The 19,398-nt window shown below is 50.2% G+C and overlaps 1 long non-coding RNA gene across 1 annotated transcript; it reads left to right on the forward strand.

The window, feature by feature from the left end:
• Positions 1-1,515: 1,515 nt before the first annotated feature.
• LOC123457657 lies at positions 1,516-18,860 on the forward strand. Its single transcript, XR_006635099.1, has 4 exons — positions 1,516-1,878; positions 11,023-11,211; positions 11,306-11,395; positions 17,767-18,860. It is a non-coding gene; the product is annotated as an uncharacterized LOC123457657 (long non-coding RNA).
• Positions 18,861-19,398: the final 538 nt, after the last annotated feature.

Raw genomic sequence — 19,398 nt, forward strand, 5'->3', positions numbered from 1 at the left:
CACATCTCTGAATTTCTGCTCTGAGGCATTTTGAGAGTCCTATTTATTTATATATATTTTATTTATTTATTTATTTATTTATTTATTTATTTATTTTTAGTTTTTTGAGGTAGGGTCTCGCTCTAGCTCAGGATGACCTGAAACTCACTATGTAGTCTCAGGGTGGCCTCGAACTAATGGCAATCCTCCTACCTCTGCCTCCCGAGTGCTGTGTCCTATTTATTTTTGAGGAAGTCCTCAAATTCTGCAAGTCCAGCTCAAGCTGCCAGCAGACAGCTGCTCCTATGGGATTAGGCACAGCACTTAGTGCACATTGCTTGTGAAAGCTTGCCAGAGTGAAGTCAGTGAGTAACCACTGTGTAAGCTCCAGTGCCTCTACGGGCCCCCTGCATGGGAGCCACCTGTGAGCAGTGCCCATCTAAGGCCCTGCCCTGAGCCTCAGGGCACTTGCGCCTCTTCTAGGAGCTGGTTCGTCAAGGGCCCCTTGGCCCTCTTGGGGACTCACTGGTCAGCAGTCCACTGTCTTTCCTTGCTGTAGATGCTGCTGCCTCCTGGCACCACACTGATTGGTGGGTCTGTTCCACCATGAGTAAGCAAGCCACAGAGGTGGCAGGGACTCTAGTGCTGGGTCCCGTCATTGACTCTGCCCCACGGCAAGTGGGGTGCAGGGCTGTGGTCAGACATAGAGCCTCCCTAGTCTCCATTGGCGCAAGATGTCTGTCTCAGCTCCCCTCGCTGGATAATTTTCCTGTAGGTTGGGAACAGATGTGTGAAGTGTGCTAAGTAAAGCCAGGGATACAGGCCAAGGCTTAGCTACCCCAGGCCTGTGGCCCCACCTTCAGTAACACCCTGGGAAGCCAAGACTTGGGCCCAGAGTCTCAGAGGCCAGGTCCAGCCTTGCATATTTCTCCGGCTTCCGTATGTAAGAGATGACTCTTGTGGTTTCTCCATTCAGAAGCTTTCAATAGAGTTGGTGACCATGGGCTCTTGGAGCCTGCATGTAACCAAGAACCTTCACTTCCCTGGACCCTGAGAGTCTCAAATCTTACCCTGATCTGAGGACTTGCATAGCTGGCCCAGAGCCCCAGCCAGAAAAATGGAAGGGCCATGTAGCAGCAGACACTTAGTGACCTAGTGTGTCTAGCCAAGGTAATGACAGGGGGCTGGGGGCTGGAGGGTCGTGAGCGCAGGAGAAGGGGGCACCTGCTCCCAACCAGCCCACCCATCCTGCCAGTAGGGGGAGGCAGATGCGCAGAGGCTTCTGAAGGTGGAGACCTCTGGGCCGAGCCCTCCATTTGCCTCTGGGCTGCTGAGGCGCATGTGCAGAGGGTCGGTGCATGACTGGACAGCTGCGGAGCAGGACACACACCCACGTTCTACGAGGACCTACAAGGATCCTTGTGATTTTGCCAGTTCTGAGTCAGGAAGGGTTCCAGCAGATCTTGATGTAAATGGCTGTGTGTGGGGGTTGGGGGCATGGCTCATCCATGGCTTCTGTGTCTTTTTCAGCCCCACGCCAAGGCCATGTGTTAGCAGAAAGTGTGTGAAGTCCTCCCTCAGGACTAGGTTGGGCTCCATCTGCCCTTTAACCCCAGGGCAGATCTTGCAGCCTTGCTGACTCTGCATCAAGTCGCCGCCCTCTCCACGACTTGCCCAGGGCGGGAGGGAGCCGCTGCTTCCATCCACTGCATGGCTTCTGCGGAACCGAAGGCACTCACCGCCGCCCATCTGCAGCAGCACGTCCGCGCCTCTGCACCACGGACTGTTCTTCTCCTCACCCCAGCGCTGGGGGCCAGTGTTGCTGCCCATCCTGCCCCAACTTCACAACAGCCGGTGAAAGCTGCAGGATGTGTGCTGTGTCTTCCAGGCTCACATATGGTGAGTGGCGGCTCTCAGAGTCCACCTGGGCATCTGCAGGAGACTAGGCTAAACTCAGAGCCATGCATGACAGCCAAGTGACACCGTGGATAAGTGACACATCTACTCCATGCAGGCACCAGGATGAAATGAGAGCGCTTCTCTTACCTTGAACAACACGTATTGTCAGGCCCACAGCAGCACAAAGTGAAGGTCCACTGGGGAATTTTAACTCCCATCTCCCCACCCAACTGGCAGGGTAAGGTTTCTCCTCTGAGTACATGCCACACTTCTCAGGAGGATGGCAGGCCCCTGTACCACATGGGCGCATCAGTCCGATGATCCTCTCCCAGTCTGCCTGGGCTGAGCACCTTGGGAACCCCACACCAGCCACGGCAGGGAGTGGCTGGCTGCGGCACATCACCCACCCCTGTGACTTTCAGGGAGAAGGCAGCTTTCCGTATTTAAGAGGAGCATGGCCGGCTTCCTATCTGAAGTATGCTTCCCCAGAGAGACCACTACCATTTGATCTATTTTTGATTAAAATGTAAAAATTAAAAATTAAATCAAATGGTGGTATAAGTCCTTGGGGAAAACACACTTTCGCTATGAAGTATTCCCCACAGTAACCTTGAGACTCTTACGGCAGCATTGTCTCATCCGTAGGTGGTCTTTTTATGTCACACATAATTAAAATGAATTGCAGGGAGAACTACTGAATGACTCCTTCCTGGGCTGTCCTGCAGCAGGGGCTTCCCAAGCATGTCCCCAGGGGTGAGGCCTCACAGGGGAGCTGTGGGGGAGAGGCTGGAGCAAGTGGCAGAGAGCTCAGGGGTGCCTAGCCTGGAGGACGGAATGCACTTCTCAGCATGCCCCAGGACCTGCACCACGATTGGCTCTGCCACAGTGTCTGCAGCCCCTTGCCCCAGGAAACGCCCCCCCCCAATCTGATCCCACCATGAGGAAAGGGAGGCATGGCCCCATGACATGACAAGCCAGGATTTGTGTCCACCTTTTCGTCATGTGGGCCAGACACGGATGTGCCTGTCTGAGCCGGGACCTTGGGTCCAGCTGTATGGTTGGCCATGCTGTGGTCACCTTCTTGCCTGCACTTGTCTTTTGAAACCTGCCTGCATTTCCAGGCATGGGGCGGAGGCAGCCCCTAGCAGAGCTTACATGCAGAGCCTGGTGCTGGGAGAGGCCATCCCAAGCCAGTGTTCAGCAGCCTGCCTGCAGGAATAAGTCCCCAAGGGCCAGACCTGGGTGGAGCAGCAAGGTGTCCCCAGCCTGTAGGAAAACCAAATCTCCTTTGAGTCAGCCCAGAACTTTCTTAGGGGTGGCTTTTGGTCACCTCCATGCTGCCCTACAGCCCCCTGAGCAGGAGGTGTGGCTAGGAGGGGATAGCAGGCTGATCAGGCCCGGAGGAGGCAGCACTGGAGATGTAGGCCAGTGAGGGGTAGGGAGGAGGCCAGTCCCTCAGCCTTTGCCAAAACTCCCTCTTAGCCCTCTATACACCTACGTGCACCCTGGGCATTTCTGCTGCCATTTCTGGCCTTGTCATTTGCACCATAAGAGGCCTGCCTGTGTGGCAGAGGGAGCCAAGACACACCTCCAGAGGATCTTGTGATGTCAGAGGTGGTCAGAGGCAGAGCTGGACCTTGTCGGCTTTAGGACCCTGAGAAGTCCCTGGCAACATGCACTTGCCCTTTCAACCAGAGCCAAGTCAGGTTTTAGGAGCCAGAGACTCTGCTCCCTGCTTCCATGCCTGTGCAGCCGAGTGCAGTTTAAAGCCCTGAGGCAGGCCTTAGCTGATGCCCAGCGAGCAGCTGTCTGCCTGGGTCACGCCATCCTCTGTCCTCAGGAGCTGGCTGGTCTACCTGGCAGGTTGAAGTAGAAGGGAGAGAGGAAGAAACAGGAAAGAAAGCCAGGGAGCAGGGTGGGAGATGGCTCAGGTGGTAAAGCTCCTGCTGTGCAGGCATGAGGACCCGGGGTGACCTCCAGAACCCACAGGGAGACCAACAGGCATGATGGTGTGCCCGTCGTCCCAGCACTGGAGAGGCAGATGGAGGCTCGCTGACCAGCCGTCTCGCGTATTGGTGAGCTCCAGGCCAGTGAGAGACCTTGTCTCAAGAGGTGGGTGGTGCCAGAGGAACATCACCTGAGGTAATCCTCTGAGCTTTGCATGCACGCATGCACGTGCATGCACACACACACACACACACACACACACACACACACACACACACACACGAGGGAAGGAAAGCCCGGTGTTGGGCAGAGGCATCGCTGCAGGTTGCAGCTTTCTTTCCAGCTCTGCAAATCACCAGTCCGTGTTCTCTACTCTCACTGGCAACCTCTCACCCACCTGCAGCCAGTGGTCTGGGCGCATGCCAGCTCAGGACAGTCTGCCCGCTAATGTCATGACCTCCGCTCTACAACGCCTCCTCCTGGTGGGGCTGCTTCTCCAGAGGCCAGAGAGCAGCTCTGTTGTGAGCTGGAGCTCTTCCTCTCCACTGCTCTCTCTTCTCTCCTTCGCCCACCTCTCCTTTCTCCACTTCTTCCTGCTCTTCCCTTTCTATGTCTCACTCAGTGCCACAGATTGCTAAAAGACATGGGCCTTGTCCAGATGACATAGAAATTAAAAGGTCACCTGTCCTTGCTAGCTGTGAAGCAGGGTCTACTTAAAGATTGAGAAGCTCCACACAGTCCAGATGCCCTTGTTCTGCAAAGGTGGGGCCCATGCCCTCTCTAGAACACAGTTGTGGAGTCAGCAACTTTTTTTCTTTTTCCTTGCTCTTATTTTATTTATTTATTTATTTTTGTCTTTTTCGAGGTAGGGTCTTGCTCTAGCCCAGGCTGACCTGGAATTCACTATGGAGTCTCAGGTTGATCTCGAACTCAAGACAATCCTACCTCTGTCTCTTGAGTGGTGTGATTAAAGGCATGTGCCACTATGCCCGGCTCCAACAACAACAATTTCTAGAAGACAAAGCCCTGGTGGGGAGGCAGGGTCTCAGGCCTCAGGGATCTAGCTGCCTAACACAGCAGCTGTCCGTGGTGCTGCAGAAGGTACGTCTTCAGCCTGCCACTGACCGGACTGTTTCCCAGAGTGAGGAGAGAGGCCAGAAGCTGACAGAACTAACTGGAGAGACTTTCTGATTTCTGTCTCAGCACAGCAGCTGAGGGATCCAAGAGTAGAGCGATGCAGGTAGTGGGCACCTCCCGCTCCACTGGAGACCCAGCCTGTCTTGGTGATGGGTGTCTTAAAACATTGTCATTTCCTATGGCTTCTGCAGATATTGATGAGGAGTTTCAGGGTTGGTGTGTTTGGTATCTAGTCATTCCTCCACTTAGCTTTATTATTTTAACACTACTTTTCTTAGACTTTCTAAAACTATCTTTGGTGGTTTAAGCCAGATGTCCCCCATAAACTCGTGTTCTGAATACTTGGTGCCTAGCCGGTGGCAGCGTGGAAGGTGGAGCTGTGCTGGGGGAGGACTGCTGCTGGGTGCTCTGCGGTGTCGCAGCCAGCTCTCCCTTGCTAGAGTTTGGCTCCTGTTGCTGTCTGCCACCTGCCGTTACAGAGGTGGTGGTGGCCGTCTGCTCGTGCCGCACCACCGTGAAGCTTCCTCTCTGGACCATGAGCCCCAGCCACGGCTCGCCTCCTATCAGCTGCTCCTGGGCTGGTGCTTTGTCCCAGCAATGAGGTAACGACAACACTACCCTTTCCATTTTGCTGTTTCAAGGATCTCAACTCCAAGACTTAAGTACTTTGAAAAAAAATCATGATTGGTAGGTACGTTAAAACCTTATTGTGGGCTGGGGAGATGCTCAGTGGTTAAAGGTACTTGATTACAAAACATACCAGCCTGGATTTGATTCCCCAGTACCCACAGAAAGCCAGATGCACAAAGTGGCCCATATACCTGGAGTGCATTGGCAGCAGCAAGAGACCCTGGCATGCTCATATTCTCTTTCTCCTTCTTCCTCTCTCCTTCTCTTTCTCTCTGCTTGAAAATAAGTAAATAAAATATTTTAAAAAATAAATAGATAAAAATAGAAACCTTGTTGTAATGGAAAATTTCAACACACCCAGTAGAGCTACTGGGAAAGCGAGTGCCCAGCTTGCACAGCCACAGCGCTCTCCCTCTCTCTCCCTCTCTCTCCCTCTCTCTCTCTCTCTCTCTCTCTGTGTGTGTGTGTGTGTGTGTGTGTGTGTTGCTGGCCTTGTTTTCTCCCTAGAGGTTTTCCCTGGAGTGTGTTAAGGCAAGGTCCATGTTACTGTTTTAAGTCTTCCTTCAACCCTTCAGTACGCATCTCCAGACAACATGAAGACGTTAATTTACTCACTATCACACATAATGGATTTACCAATGGCTTCTTAGTCTAGTCCCAGGTTCTGGCCACTTTGCTTCTCCAAGCCACACACCGCTCCTCTCTGCCTTTTTTGCTGGACTTTCTTTCCCTGCTCCTGTTTCTTGTCTTCCCATGTTGGCTGTAGATGCGTTTTCAGAAGCATTGCAGGGAACGGCGCCTCCAGCACATGGCGTTAAGCAGTTGTGGGTCTCAGGACTGAGAGGCAGACATACCAAGGGAGGAGGGTGAAGGGCCTGGGCCTGGGCAGTGCAGAAGGGCTTGAGGGTACCAGATGTCACATGGCCTACTTGTTCACAGCTTTTATAGAAGACCAGTTGTGAAATCAGTCATAGTCTTCTCTGAAACTTACCTGTATTTATCCATCCACAATAATGGGAATAATTTATTCATCACAGTAATGTGAATATATTTCTCTTCCCACAATAATGTGAATTTAATCAAATTAGCAGCTTTCCCATTTTTTTTAAAAGTCTGTGGGTTTTAACTATTTTAAAATTTATCTGTGTGTGAGGGAGAGAGAGACAGAAAGAGGCAATCAGAGAGAGAATGAGTATAGGCGCACCAAGGCTTCTTGCCACTGTAAACAAACTCCAGATGCATATGCCACTTTGCGCATCTGGTTTGCTGTGCATATTGGGAAATTGAATTCAGACCATCAGGCTTTGCAAGCAAGAGCCTTTAATTGCTGAGCCATCTCTCTAACCCAGCTTTCCCACTTTTAAGAATATTTCCTGAGTCAAGTGGCTTAGCTGCATCCATCCTGTGCCAAGTAGTTAGCATTTGCCAAATGACCATTCCATTCATGACAGCTCACACTTGTTGTCTTACTGTGAACACTAGTCCATCCTGAAGCCCAAGAAGCAATCGTCGCCTCACATAGGTGGGCCCGCCTCATCTTCCTACTGCACGTCTGTATCACTTGGCTTGGGGATGTGTGCATCTGAGTGCATGCACTTGTGTGTGTGTGTGCGCACGCACGCGCATGTGCATACATAGGTGAGCATGTGTCTGATTAGACACATTATATCTGTGATTTCGCTCATGTATGAGTGTGTATAGTGTTCATGAGAAGGAGAGCATGGCAGGGGCAAGCAGCCTTGCTGGCCCCATGAAGACTAACATGCAGGAGACGGGAGCTCTCAGACACTGACTGCTGACTTGAGGCAAGCCAGCTTATCACCCATCCCTGCATAAGGCTCTGTAAGGGGCCACATCCCCAGATGGTTGGTATCCTTGGCTCTCAGGGAACAGGGCATCACTGGTTACCCACCATGCTTTTCTTAGAGGCCTCTAAAGTGCCCTGGGTAAGGACATGAGTTTCAAGGAGGCAGAGCCATCCCTATTATCTGCAGTGTAGAAATTAGCAAACAGGCCCCTGATGAAGTAGGCATGTTAGTGTGATGGTGAACTTTGTGTCAACTTGACTGGGCTAAGAGCTGCTTGGGAAGTTGATGAACTGTTATTTCTGCTGGTGCATGCAGAAACGTCACTCTCTCCAGTGCACATAGGCATCATCCTGCTGGCTGAGGCCCTGGTTAGAACAAAAAGGTGAGAAAGGGCCAATCATCTGTGTGCCTGAGCTGGGTTGTCCATCTCTCCTGCTCCGAGTCAGGTGCTAAGTTAAAGTGCCTTTCACAAACTGAAACTGCCCCACCTAGTCCCCAGTCTCAGGCCCTAGGGCTTGGACAAAAGACCATCCTACTGCTGCCCCAAGCCTCCATGTCATAGGGCTTCTCAGCCTTCCAAATCTCTTAGATGGTAATTCCTCATGGTAAATCCTGTAGATAACTCCTCGTGATAAACTTCAGGCGTGCTGTCTGTGCATCTTCTCCTGCTTATGTTTCTTTGGGTCACCCGGGTGCCTATAGCATCTTCAGACTGGCCCATACTCCATCCCTGATGACAGCATCTCCAAGGCCCACATGGTGCTCCCTGATTGCATGTCCAGTGATCCACATGGTCCTCCCTGATGGCATGCCCAAGGACCTATGTGGTCCTCCCTGACAGCATGCCCAAGGACCTATGTGGTCCTCCCTGACGGCATGTCCAAGGCCTTATGTGGTCCTCCCTGATGGCATGTCCAAGGCCCTATGTGGTCCTCCCTGACAGCATGCCCAAGGCCCTATGTGGTCCTCCCTGATGGCATGTCCAAGGCCCTATGTGGTCCTCCCTGATGGCATGTCCAAGGCCCTATGTGGTCCTCCCTGATGGCATGTCCAAGGACACACGTGGTCCTCCCTGATGGCATGTCCAAGGCCCTATGTGGTCCTCCCTGATGGCATGCCCAAGGCCCTATGTGGTCCTCCCTGACAGCATGCCCAAGGCCCTATGTGGTCCTGCCTGATGGCATGTCCAAGGCCCTATGTGGTCATCCCAGATGGCATGTCCAAGGACCCACATGGTCCTCTCTGATGGCATGTCCAAGGCCCATGTGGTCCTCCCTGACAGCACGTCCAAGGACCCACATGGTCCTCCCTGACGGCATGTCCAAGGCCCAGATTGTCCCTCCCTCGCAGCACGTCCAAGGTCCCACGTGGTCCTCCCTGATGGCATGTCCAAGGCCCATGTGGTCCTCCCTGATGGCATGTCCAAGGCCCTATGTGGTCCTCCCTGACGGCATGTCCAAGGCCCTATGTGGTCCTCCCTGACAGCATGCCCAAGGCCCTATGTGGTCCTCCCTGACGGCATGTCCAATGCCCTATGTGGTCCTGCCTGATGGCATGCCCAAGGCCCTATGTGGTCCTCCCTGATGGCATGTCCAATGCCCTATGTGGTCCTGCCTGATGGCATGTCCAAGGCCCTATGTGGTCATCCCAGATGGCATGTCCAAGGACCCAAATGGTCCTCTCTGATGGCATGTCCAAGGCCCATGTGGTCCTCCCTGACAGCACGTCCAAGGACCCACATGGTCGTCCCTGATGGCATGTCCAAGGCCCAGATTGTCCCTCCCTCGCAGCACGTCCAAGGTCCCACGTGGTCCTCCCTGATGGCATGTCCAAGGCCCATGTGGTCCTCCCTGATGGCATGTCCAAGGCCCTATGTGGTCCTCCCTGACGGCATGTCCAAGGCCCTATGTGGTCCTCCCTGACAGCATGCCCAAGGCCCTATGTGGTCCTCCCTGATGGCATGTCCAATGCCCTATGTGGTCCTGCCTGATGGCATGCCCAAGGCCCTATGTGGTCCTCCCTGATGGCATGTCCAAGGCCCTATGTGGTCATCCCAGATGGCATGTCCAAGGACCCAAATGGTCCTCTCTGATGGCATGTCCAAGGCCCATGTGGTCCTCCCTGACGGCATGTCCAAGGCCCAGATTGTCCCTCCCTCGCAGCATGTCCAAGGTCCCACGTGGTCCTCCCTGATGGCATGTCCAAGGCCCATGTGGTCCTCCCTGATGGCATGTCCAAGGCCCTATGTGGTCCTCCCTGACAGCATGTCCAAGGCCCTATGTGGTCCTCCCTGACAGCATGCCCAAGGCCCTATGTGGTCCTCCCTGATGGCATGTCCAAGGCCCTATGTGGTCCTCCCTGACGGCATGCCCAATGCCCTATGTGGTCCTGCCTGATGGCATGCCCAAGGCCCTATGTGGTCCTCCCTGACGGCATGTCCAAGGCCCTATGTGGTCCTCCCTGACGGCATGCCCAAGGCCCTATGTGGTCCTCCCTGACGGCATGTCCAATGCCCTATGTGGTCCTGCCTGATGGCATGCCCAAGGCCCTATGTGGTCCTCCCTGACGGCATGTCCAAGGCCCTATGTGGTCCTGCCTGATGGCATGCCCAAGGCCCTATGTGGTCCTCCCTGACGGCATGTCCAATGCCCTATGTGGTCCTGCCTGATGGCATGCCCAAGGCCCTATGTGGTCCTACCTGATGGCATGTCCAAGGCCCTATGTGGTCCTGCCTGATGGTATGTCCAAGGCCCTATGTGGTTATCCCTGACGGCATGCCCAAGGCCCTATGTGGTCATCCCAGATGGCATATCCAAGGACCCAAATGGTCCTCTCTGATGGCATGTCCAAGGCCCATGTGGTCCTCCCTGACAGCACGTCCAAGGACCCACATGGTCCTCCCTGACGGCATGTCCAAGGCCCTATGTGGTCCTCCCTGATGGCATGCCCAAGGCCCATGTGGTCCTCCCTCGCAGCATGTCCATGGCCCCACGTGTTCCTCCCTCTCAACTGGACTCTGCTGTCGGGCTCCACACCACTATCCTGAATTCAGAGCCCACCACGACCTTATTCTTGTCTGTTTATCTCTGCTTTCTCCCCATTCTGGACTAGCAGAAAAGAATGCACAGTCAATGCACTCAAATGGCTGTAGGCAGGGCTTGCAGGCATAGATAAAGTGGGCTGTGTAGTCCCAGACTCATCAAATGGGCAAGCCAAGGTCAAGGCAAGTGCCAGGCATCTTTGGGGAAGAGTGGGGGTGGTGAGAGGGTTTGGGCACTGTCGATCACCCTGCAGGCACCCCTCCATCTGCCCTGGTGGTGCCTTTGCAGCCCATCATCTAAAGTGAGCAAGCACTAATTAAGAACATCACCCCAGATCATTCCCTCCTGTGCAGGACCACAAGCCTGCACCCAGGGCAAGGCCTGTGGAAATGGCAACAGGCACTTATAAAGACCATATTGCCAGGCCATCCTGGCCCAGGTAGACAGCATGTGGGGGCTGGGTAACCACTGAGGCAGCTAGCTGCTCCTGGATGAAATGAAATGCAGGTGAGAGGCTGCAGCAAGGACCGTGGCCCAGCGAAGATCTTTCTGGGCCAGCAAACACTGTATTTCTCTTCCAGGACACATGTGTGGCTGAAGACTCGCTCCACAGGAGCAAATGGGAAGGTCCAAATTGGAAACTCTCAGATCCACTTGTCGTCTGGTGCCCAGCTGCATTAGGATCCATGCCTCTCTCGGCACCTGGACCTGCTGGAAGCCACTGACACATGCTTCTCGCTGTCATGAAAGAATTAAAGACAACATCTTGGGTAGGAAGCAATAGTGGAGGGTGGAAGTTTCTGGTCAGGCAAATAAATTGGATTTAAGTATATTACAGTCATAATCTTTCCTGCCCCTCTCCAGACGGTCTCTGTACATGGAAAAATGAGAATGTATTCGCAGACAAAGCTTGACCTGAGGGAGAAGCCTGCCGGAATCTGGATTTTCAATAACGTAAGACAATAAAGCTTAGACTTCTAACCTGCCGCAATATAGTAAAAGTATAAAGAGCTTAGCTGCTAATAAAAGGGAAGGGTCTCCCCTCATATTTGAAGATCCAGACCCCCCAGAAGGACACTTCATAAAGATCATGACGGGTTAGCTGGGATCACGCAGACACGAGGCCCCTTGTTGACCGATTGTCTGGCAGTTGTCACCTATGGGTCCTATATTAATAAGTCCCATGTTGATTTCCTTGGGGTATTTTTGTCCTTATAATTGCACATTGTCCTGTTGTGACCGCACCCGGCTATATGTTGAGCTACAGTTACCCGATGCCAAGAGGCACATGTGTCCCTCTTTCTTCTGAGGGATGCACACCTGCAAATGGCATCTCTGGGCTGGTGGACCAAGGATGAAGCCAGTGGCCTCCCCTCAAGTACTGCAGGGATGCTGTGAGATGGGAAGCAGTGAGCAACCCTGCTCCTCTCTCCACAGGGATGCTTCAGTATCCCTTGGCATGTAAATGCCACCTTTTCACCATTGGCACTGGGGAACCTGGTGGTTAAACATACTTTTTGTGTGTCCTCAGCAGAAGGAAGGCGTGGGCCTGGCCTTAGGAGCTCCCTTTTAGTTCTGGTGGTGACAGGGACTCCCTTCACTGTCATCTGTACCTGAACATGACATTGAAGTAAAACTTTTCAAAATGTTCCAACTCAGATCATTCCAAGTGCATAGCCCCATGTCTGCCTGTGAGAAGGGCCCCTCCACACAGGACATAAGTGTAAATGTTTTTATTTCCAGTATAATCATGATGGGGAAGGGTGAGCCATGAGTAACAATTGCTGGTGCCCGGGACAGGACATGCCCTGCTGGAGAGAAAGCAGCATGAGCCAGGAGCTGATAGGTGGGATGCTCCCGTGTTACACTGGGCACATAGTGCAGTGACCACAGCTGCCATGGAGCCATGTGGGCTTCTTCCTTTGGTTGTCAACTATACACCCTTGAATCTCAGGACACACTGAGAAACCAGATGACCGTGTAGCCAGCGGTAAGGGGTGCCTTTCTCAGAACACCTACCAGAGCTCCATGCTCTGGTGCCTGTGGGAACCAAGAAGGAGCTGCCTGATTCGGGTCAGGTTTGGGGGTGCAGAAAGAGCTAATGCTTGAGCTTCAGGAGGACCAGAGAACCACATGGCCATCTAGCCATCATAGGTGTTGTCCTGAAAAGAATGTACCAGTGTCCTGTGATGGGAGGCTGGGGGAAGTAGAAGCGGTTGTGCCAGGAGTACAAGACCAAAGCTTGAGCCCCCAACCAGGGAGACAGACTGGCATGGGGTTCTATAGCACTTTCCTCCAGATTGAAACGTTCTCTCTCGGAGACAGATGGAAGGAGGAAGGAGGGAAGAGGAAGGCTCGCAAGACTCAGGTAGTCAGCAACTCACACGTCTTGGAAAATTGCTGAAATTTACAAGTCACAGGGTCCTTCCACAGGTAATATAAAAAGTAAGAATTGCTGGGTGTGGTGGCGCACGCCTTTAATCTCAGCACTCGTGAGGCAGAGGTAGGAGGATTGCCGTGAGTTCAAGGCCACCCTGAGATTCCATAGTTAATTCCAGGTCAGCCTGAGCCAGAGTGAGACCCTACCTCAAAAAAAAAAAAAAAAGAATTGTCAGGCGTGGTGGCGTACACCTTTAATCCCAGCACTTGGGAGGCAGAGTAGGAGGATCACCATTATTTTGAGACCACCTGAGACTACATGGTGAGTTCCAGGTCATTCTGGACTAGAGTGAAACCCCTACCTCGAAAAACCAAAAAAAAAAAAAAAAAAAAAAAGTAAGAATTGCTTGGGAGAACAGACTGTCCTACAACCAGCTCCTGGAAGTCACACAGGGAACTTGAGCAAGTCAGCTTCTGTGAGTCACCATCTACGCTGGGAGGGCTGTGCAGTGAGGCCACCAACTTGGTCAGCCACACCTCTGAAAGTGACCCCCATGCCCCTGTAAGTGACTGTCCCCCATGCCTCTGTAAGTGACCCTCTCCCATGCCTAAGTAAGTGACCCTTCCCCATGCCTCTGTAAGTGACCCTCACCCGTGGCCCTGTAAGTGACCCTCTTCCATGCTCCTATTAATGATCCTCCCCATGCCCCTGTAAGTGACTCTCCCCCATGCTCCTATAAGTGACCCTGCCCCATGCCCCTGTAAGTGACCGTCCCCCATGCCTCTGTAAGTGACCCTCTCCCATGCCCCTGTATGTGACCCTCTTCCATGCTCCTGTAAATGACCCTCCCCCCTGCTCCTGTAAGCAACCCTCACCCATTCCTCTGTAAGTGACCCTCACCCATCCTCCTGTAAGTGGCCCTCTGCCATGCTTCTGTAAGTAACCCCTCATCCTTGCTCCTTTAAGTGACCATCTCACCCATGCTCCTATGAGTAGTGTTTTGCAGTAGTCAGCTTCATGTTGTTCGGATGAACCTCCAAAGTAGACACAATTTATACAAGGAACAGAGTTTATTTCAGGCTTACAGATCCAGGGTAAGTTCTGTGATGGCAAAAAATAGAAAACCTACCACCAAAAGCAAGAGCAAAACCAAGCAACTAAAACAACAGGGAACCCAGGAAGAGCTCAAACTGCTCTCTGTATACCTTAGGCTGTAACTCCAGATACACCACCAAACACACCCTAGGGCCTGCCCACAGTAACACCTCCTCCACCCAGGCAGAGGAGTTACATGCATTTATGAACTCCTGAATCTATTGTGGGACATCCATTCAAACTACTATATTCTACCCCTGGCCCACAATAGATTCATAGCCATCTCACAATGTAAATTGTATCCAGTTCAACTTCAAAGGTCTCCATAGTCTTTACTAACTTAAGACTCCAAAGTCCTGAGTTTACTCTGAGATTTAAGGTTATCTCTTGACTCTGAGTCCTGTAAAATCAAAAAAAAAAAAAAAATTATATGCTTTCAACATTGTTGCAGTCCGGTTCGCATTGCTGGTAGAAATCACCCAACCAAGAGCTGCTTCTGGGAAAAAGAGATTTATTTTGGCTTACAGGCTCGAGGGGAAGCTCCACGATGGCAGGGAAAAACGATGGCATGAGCAGAGGGTAGACATCACCCCCTGGCCAACATAAGGTGGACTACAGCAACAGGAGGGTGAGCCAAACACTGGCATGGGGAAACTGGCTATAAAGCCCTTAAGCCCGCCCCCAACAATACACTCCCTCCAGGAGGCATTAATTCCCAAATATCCATCAGCTGGGAACCTAGCATTCAGAACACCTAAGTTTATGGGGGACACCTGAATCAAACCACCACAAACATATAATGGCACAGAGTAAGCATTTCCATTGCTATAAGGCATATAAGACTGAACCAATGCAAACTCAACAGCCAGTGGGCAAACATCTGCAGTTCAAGTCTACTATTCATAATCAGTCTCTGGATTTTCCAATTCTGCCCCTCAAGCTGGGCTGAGGAGCCAGGGAAAACTTGCATCCAAGCCAAGAGTGTCCCATGGTAGTCCTTGCACAGTTCTGGTATATCCAAAACATCTCTAGGTCTCCATGCAAACTGTGCTTTCCAGTGGCTTCATTAGTCTCTTTATCAGGGTCATCATGCCCTGCCTCATGCTGCATCTCAATAGTGGCTCCTGGAACTGCGTGCATTTCATGACATACTCCACTCGTTTTCCATGCTTCTGAAACCAATGCCAGGTGTGCAGGACAGCCATATTCTTAATTCAGGAACAAAATAAATCGTGATCTTGAAGGGCAGAGTCCTTCTTTTCTAAAGAGTTTGCATTTCTACCATTCAATCTTTCCTCAGACATCCTTTCCATTGTTTAATGTAAAGTAGTTGGGCCATCTTCCTTCCAAATGCTAATGTATTTGGCAATAGCAGCTTCAGTAATCCAAAACCTGTGCCTGTAAATTTTAAGCTTGTTTGAATTTTTCCAGTTTCAAATTTTGTATCATATAAGTCCATTACATTTTGTTTTGTTTTGTTTTGTTTTTTTGAGGTAGGGTTTCACTCTAGCCCAAGCTGACCTAGAATTCACTATGTAGTCTTAGGGTTGCCTCATATTCACAGTGATCCTCCTACCTCTGCCTCCTGACTGCTGGGATTAAAGGTGTGTGCTACCACGCCTGGCTTAGTCCATGACAAAGTTAACCTTGATCAAACTCTCAGCATGGGTAGAAGAATGCAGCTGGCTTTTATACCAGTAGCCCAGCTCCCACAAAGTTCTCTGCTGTCTTTTTTTCCCCTTAGAAAGTTCATAAGCAAAGCCTCCAAATTCAATTCTCTCTGCACTTAGCATTTTCAAACTGTCACAAAAATAGACCATAAAATTTGGCTTATCACTCTGGAAAGCATCTTCAGTTGCAAGTACCAAGTCTTTGACAACTCCTCCAAAACAAAAGTTCCAAAAGACCCAAATCCACATGGTCAGATTCATCATGCAGCAACACCCCACTCCTGGTACCAATTTCTGTCATAATTAGCTTCAACATTGCTGGGATGAACCTCCAAACCAGACACAGGAGAAGTGGAATTTATTTCAGGCTTACATATCCAGGGGAAGTTCCATAGTGGCAAAAAAGAGAAAAACCCACCACCAAAAGCAAGAGCAAAACCCAGCAGCCAAACAGCAGGGAATGCAGGCAAAACTCAGACTACTCTTTGCAGACCTTAGGTTGTAATTCCTTATCTGCCCCCATACACATCTTAAGGCTGAACCCCAGGATCTGCCCACAGTGACATCTCCAGCCAGGCAGAAAACTTTAATAAATTCCTGAATCTATTGGGGAACATCCATTCAAACTACAATACCCCTCATCCATGCTCCTGTAAGTAACCTTCACCCATGCTCCCATAAGTAACCCCTCATCTATACTCTTGTAAATAATCTTTCATCTGTACATCTTTAAGTCATTTCTCATCTATGATCTTGTAAGTAACCCTTCTTCCATAAAACTGTATATAACCCTGTTCTGTATGCCTGTAATTACCCCCTCATCCATATGCCTATACATAACCTCTCTTCTGTATACTTGGAGGTAACCCCTCCCCTCATCCATGCTCTTGTAAGTATACACAATTAACCAGTAGTTCATCTGGTTTATTGGTATAATTGTTTCTTTGGTCTTTGTCATTGTCTATTTGGGGTGAATAGTTGTCTGTTGGTGTTTCCCTAGGAAAACTCCATAATACATAGGAAGGGGTACCCAGGCATGCCACTCTCCAATCTGTGCCTGCATCTTCATGAGGCTCAGTTTCCTCATCAGAGAAACATGGGGGCTGCAGTGAACTGAACAGTGTCCCTCAGATTCACATACTGATGCTTTAATTCCCAGAGGGAACATACTTGGAGGCAGGGCCTGTAAGGAAGTAATTAAGGTTATGGAAAGCCATAAAGGGGCTTGATGCAGCATAACATGGCTCTTTAAAAGAAAAGCTGTCAAAACACTCACTTGCCCTTTCTCCATGTGAGACAGAATAAAGGCTTCTATGGGAACAGAAAGGGGAGTGTGCACCTGGCCATGCAGGTGCTTTGATTTCACACTACTGGCCTTGGGAAATATTGTTTAAGCTACCTGGTGAATGGCAGCCTGAATGGAATAAGGCAGGAGCTGTTGAGCAGGTCAATAAGAGTAGCTTAAAACAAAAGTCAAGCTAACCCTACTCTGATATGCCAGCCATCAATGGAAGAAATGCTCTGTGTAGGGTCTGGGTGACTTGGGGTCACTTTTACATGTACAAAATAGGAGCCACACTATCTGCCATTTGGATAGTAGGGAAAATAAAGGAACAAGAGATAAAGTGAGAGCCTTACATAGACTTGAGGTGCTAGACTTAAGGGAGCTGCTACATGAATTCTACACCATGGGCCATGAGACAGCCTCTCTAGTTTGCAGCCTGCCAAGGGCAGGCCTGTGGGTGAATGGTGCTCCTTAGAATCATGTGGAAGTCCTAATCAAAAAAGTAATCAAATTGTGACTCTTTTGAGGTTGGATCTTTGAAGGTATTAAGAGTAAAAGTAGGGGCTGGAGAGATGGCTTAGCAGTTATGTGCTTGCCTGTGAAGCCTAAGGACCCCGGTTCAAGGCCCAATTCCCCAGGACCCATGTTAGCCAGATGCACAAGGGGGCACACGCATCTGGAGTTTGTTTGCAGTGGCTGGAAGCCCTGGTGAGCCCACTCTCCCTCTCTCTCTGCCTCTTTCTCTCTCTGTCTGTTGCTCTCAAATAAATAAAAAAAATAAATAAACAACAATAAAAAAAAAGGTGTGTGCCATCATGCCTAGCTTATTAAAAAAAGAGAGTAAAAGTAGGTCACTGAGGTGAATCCTGATTCTTCTTCTTTTTTTTGTTTGCAGGGTCTCACTCTGGCCCAGTCTGACCTGGAACTCACACTGCAGTCTCTGGCTGGCCTCAAACTCATGATAATCCTCCTACCCCTTCCTCCCAAGTGCTGGTATGGCTCTGATTCTTTACTTTATAAAAAATGAGTTTAGGGGCTGGAGGGATGGCTTAGGTACTTGGCTGCACAGCCGTAGAACCCATGTTCGATTCTCCAGGACCCATGTTAGCCAGATGCACAAGGTGGCACATGCATCTGGAGTTCATTTGCAGTGGCTACAGGCCCTGGTGTACCCTTTCTCTCTCTCTCTCTTTCAAAAATAAATAATAAATAAAATGAGTTTAGGGCAGACAATAAGAGCAGAGTATTAACATGTATGAGGAGATGCAGAAAGATGGCAACTGGCAAACCAAGGAGAGATGGCTCAGAAGAAGTAACCCATCTTTGCCTTGATGGAAGTCTCTTCCCTTCACAGTCCATATCCTGTTCATAGTCCTCCAGCCTTTGTGACAGGTGGCAAAACATTTGCATATTAGAAGCAAGATAGTGGTATGGCCAAGTCAGCCCCTGTCAGACCTGGACCTGCTTCTACCCAAGGCTATTATTATGGTGACTTTGAACTGCTTACTCATAGCAGTCATCCAAGGAAAAGAGGTCTTAACTGTGATTCAGGCTGGCACTCAAGGGACTCACTTTGCAGTTAAGAAAGAGGAAGTCCTGAAACCACCCAGACAAAGAGTCATTCCCTGAAGAAGATATGATGACGACAGACTTCTCAATGAGACTATGGAGGCAAGAAAGCAGTGGAACTGCGTCCTGAAAGAGCATCTAGAATTCTGTAATCAGGGACAGTCCTGCTGGGACGAGGGGAAATATAGACAATGCGAGTTTAAGGGATTTATTGCCATCTGTGATAAATCTTGGGTAAAGTTCTTTGGAGGGCAATTATGCTAACTGGAAATTTAGATCTCATGAGGCAATGAAGTTTCTAAGCTGGGAAGATGTATACTATTATAAAAGACCTTTCAAAAATGTTTTTATTGAGGCTGGAGAGATGGCTCAGCAGTTAAGGCTTAGGTTCAATTCCTCAGTGCCCACATGGAGTCAGATATACAAGTGATACATGCATCTGGAGTTCATTTGTTGCAGTGGCTAGAGGCCCTGATGTGCCCATTCTCTCTCAAATAAATAACCATTAAAATAATTTTATTTATTATTTGAAAGAAAGAGGCAAAGAATGGGCACATTAGGCTCTCCTGCTGCTGCAAATAAACTCTCAAATACAAAAGATTATTTAAGGCAAAAATGTCATGTTGTGGGCTGGAGAGATGGCTTAGCGGTTAAGCGCTTGCCTGTGAAGCCTAAGGACCCCAGTTCGAGGCTCGATTCCCCAGGACCCACGTTAGCCAGATGCACAAGGGGGCGCACATGTCTGGAGTTCGTTCGCAGTGACTGGAGGCCCTGGCGCGCCCATTCTCTCTCTCACTCTCCATCTGCCTCTTTCTCTCTCTGTCTGTCACTCTCAAATAAATAAATTAAAATAAACAAAAAAAATTTTTTTAAATGTTATGTTGTAATGTGGTATTCATTATCAATATGAATATGATTCACAATGACAAGTTTAACATAAATAATGGGCATAGGAAGA

This window comes from Jaculus jaculus, chromosome 1 (genome assembly GCF_020740685.1).
Source record: "Jaculus jaculus isolate mJacJac1 chromosome 1, mJacJac1.mat.Y.cur, whole genome shotgun sequence".
Lineage (NCBI taxonomy): Eukaryota > Metazoa > Chordata > Mammalia > Rodentia > Dipodidae > Jaculus > Jaculus jaculus.